Raw genomic sequence first — 3,844 nt, 5'->3', positions numbered from 1 at the left:
AAATTTGTGCTACACGTTAAAAATATAGAGGTTGAAAATAACCTACTAATCTAGATAAAAATATAGGCAATTTAATCATAGAAGAATTATGTAGTGATTAGAAGGAAACTTACTAACTAGTTTTTGCCTTTTATTCGCCAAAATATTTTATTATCTTGTTGTCTTCAATCAACATCAAGACATATAATTCTTCATAGAATGAAATCTATATATAATTATGTAAAATCCTAATTATAACACTCGATCTATACTTTGAAACAATGGGTTGACAATTGAATCTAGCGCCACAAGCTTATCACATCCCAACTTTTTATCTATCTCATGAAACCAACACCGAGTGCAATAAGTTAAATGAAAATTTATAACCCCAATTTTACTTCCAATCCGCATATTCTATTCAATCTACACGTAGTACGAGAGCATTATCTCTTTAATTAAATTACCCTTGTAAAATACTCCCTCCGTTTCAAAATGAGTGTCGCTTTAGCAAAAAAAAATTGTTTCAAAATGAATGTCACTTTCAGTTTCCAATGCAATAATAACTTTTTCTTTTCAATTGTACCCTCCAATTAATACTCAGCACACTACTTCCAAAATGTTATTTTTAAAACTACCCAATAGTTAATAAGGATAATTTGGTAAAATAACCATTCTCTTTCTTTTAATCATTGCATTTCTTAATATATGTGTAAACACCTAAAACGACACTCATTTTAAAACGGAGGGAGTAAGATACTAAAAAATAAGTGCCTAACTTTAAAGGTAAGGATAATTATGATACTACCTCTGTCCCTAATTATAAGACCCTTTTGAGAAAAAAATTGTCCCTTTTAATAAGACCCTTTTAGTATTTCCAAGTACATTAATTATTTCTTTACCAACATACCCTTATTTATTTTGCATCTTTTTCTTCAATCAACAATAAATATTATGTTGAAAACATAAATTAACTCTCTCTTAAGGATACAATTGTAAAAACAATAGTAATTATATACAAATTTAATACTACAACCAACTTTCTTAATCTCCGTAATTTTTGTAAAAGGCTCGTATATTTAGGGACAGAGGTAGTATAAAGAATTTTTTAATAGAAATAAAATGAGATTAAATTGAAATTACTTTTCATCATGTCCATGTCACATTGATATGTAAAATAAATTCACTTTTTAATAATAAACAAAGGGTCATGTTAACTTGTGCCCTAAAGGCACATGTTAAGGAATCCAAAAAAAGCAACTTTGCATTGGAAAACATGATATTTTAACTTTTTAGAAGTTGACTACACAGCTTTTAATGCATATATTTCTATAATAAGTTCTTTAACATGTGCCCTTGAGGGCACAAGTTAACATTTGCCATAAACAAAAACCTACAGAAGCTCGATAACATATTAAGCATGAAATACTACCTTCATCAACCATCACTTACATCATCAACAACAAATAATCCCCTTCCTTTTGCAAAGGGGGCATATGTTATTTACGGCTAGCCATTGTTTGATGCAATTGACATGAAAAAAGTGGGTGCAATCTAACTTTCCGATTTCTTCTCCATTTACATATGCCTCCTAAACATGGATCAAATTTGTTAGACAAAACAAGAACATATAATACTCATCTACAAATGTGTCCATCAATCTCCATTAAAGTGAGATACCATAATCTATTTTTGGAATAGCTTATGATTGACATAACAGTGGCAATAATATAAAGAAATAAACTATTTTCTACAACTATCACTATAAAATGTTTTATTGTTTAACTAACTACTAAAACATAGTCGAGCTCACCTGACAAATGCAACACAATTCTTTATCTTCCAAAGTGCCTTCAACTGTGTCTTTAAAATTTTCACAACTAATATGCTTCATTATTTCATCCTCTGTAAGCGATCTTTCGAACTGCCTATGTCTTCTTTGCAGCTGCAAATCAATATTTATAGTGCAAAATTCAACTCAAATTAAGTAATTTGTTCTAAGAATAATTTTTGCTTTTAATGGCAAGCAAAAAGTTGAAGATACGAAAACGATTTCAACACAAACATCATCATGTTTTTTAGACTTATCTTGAGCTTTTGTGATTGATTATGTGCTTAGATTTAAACAATTACCACTTGATGTGTTAGCTCAATGATAAGATCTTAGCTTACAATTTCGCTTTTTTTATAGTAACTATTCCATGAAGTATTTGTTTCAATACAAAAAATAATTATAATTATAAGCAAAATGATCCTTCTTAAAACTTTTTTTTTTCAAAGTATAAAATATTATCTTCATGAATGGACTACTGATATAATAATAAAAGATGAAAATAAAATGAGAATTTGAGAAGTATGATATATTATTGTAAAAGAAAGATAAAATAATATTCAGAAAAATTTCAAACAGTCATTTCTTAACTATATTAAATAAACGAACTCGTTTGTTATAGATAAATTAAAATTAATTTTAATATAAATAATTAAGATATTACTTTTTGAGTAATACTAGCAACAGTCACTCTAATAGTCATCTTGCTTTTTTTAGAGATTTATAAGAAAAATAAAACTATTTTGTGTTTGTGTAAAAAATTTAAATTGAGATTTTGTATTATTCTCTTTTATGTTAAAAATATTTTCTTTAAAATCTAATATAAATATGTATAGTTATAACATCCTGTAAGTCATATTTATAAATTATATATAGTTAGTGTATCCCTTATATAATCTCTATATGTACAAAATGATAACATAAAATTAATATAAGATATATAATTTGATTATAATAACATGTGCATATGTTTATGAAAAAAAGTATACCTGGAGTCTCAAAAGTAGACCAATACGTACTCGATCCATGATAGTTTCAGTCTGTTATACATGGAAATCAATATTAAAAAAATGTCTACCTAGATAATGGTTAAAGTAATTATATTTTTTTTTATGCTTTGTGATCGTTCTACAAAACTACCATTGCATGACTCTATTACAAAGTATGGCATAAATTTAACAATTAATGAATTCAAATATAAAATAGGAAATATGTAACCCTAGATTCATATATTAATAATGTCTCTCCACTACAAACAAAATAATTTGAATGATGAAGTTAACTATTAAATCCAACATATATATTACCCATTTATTTTTATTTGACATTATATCCCAAAAAGTTTCAGTGACTATGTATTTAGATTAAAATCTAAAAGCAATATTTTTTTCCATTAAAATTACATACTTAAATCATCCATCAATATATTACTCAAAAATCACGAAACCAATAAACTGACAAGTGATTAATTAATTTATAGAAAGGTAAGATAACTATTTGATCATATGCATACCTCAGTCTCCAACAATGCCCTCCTTAGTTCAGGATCATGCATTGACAGAAGATGGAATCGTTGTTCATCATTTCCAACAACTTGAATGGAAGTACTTGTTGAACCTAAAGTATGTTGGTTCTCTAATATAGAACTTATACTTGATGAAGAATAAGGGATATCAATTGTTGGACTACTTTGATGATATTCTTGTTGATGTAGATTGATTCGGGGGACCCATTCAAGGACGTTCATCTGATTAGTATTGGCACTAAAAGCACTTTCCTCATGATAATTGGGAAGACTTCCAAGGTAGAAGAATCCCCTTCTAACTTGAGGGACAAGTATAGTGTTTCCTTGATAAATATTGTTTCTTTGGTCCTGAAAATATGAGATGTGTTTCATTCCAATATGAGCATTATTGATCACTTTTTGTGCAATAGGATATCTAGAATATATGTAGTTAATTATTGAGAAATCATGCACATCTTGTTAAAAAAATTATTGATCATCTTGTTCGAATTTATGCAAGTATAAACTTTTTG

Source organism: Medicago sativa, chromosome 8 (genome assembly GCF_051527215.1).
Source record: "Medicago sativa cultivar Bolivia chromosome 8, Bolivia_mono, whole genome shotgun sequence".
Taxonomy (NCBI): Eukaryota; Viridiplantae; Streptophyta; class Magnoliopsida; order Fabales; family Fabaceae; genus Medicago; species Medicago sativa.
Note: the sequence above shows the minus strand (reverse complement) of the source record.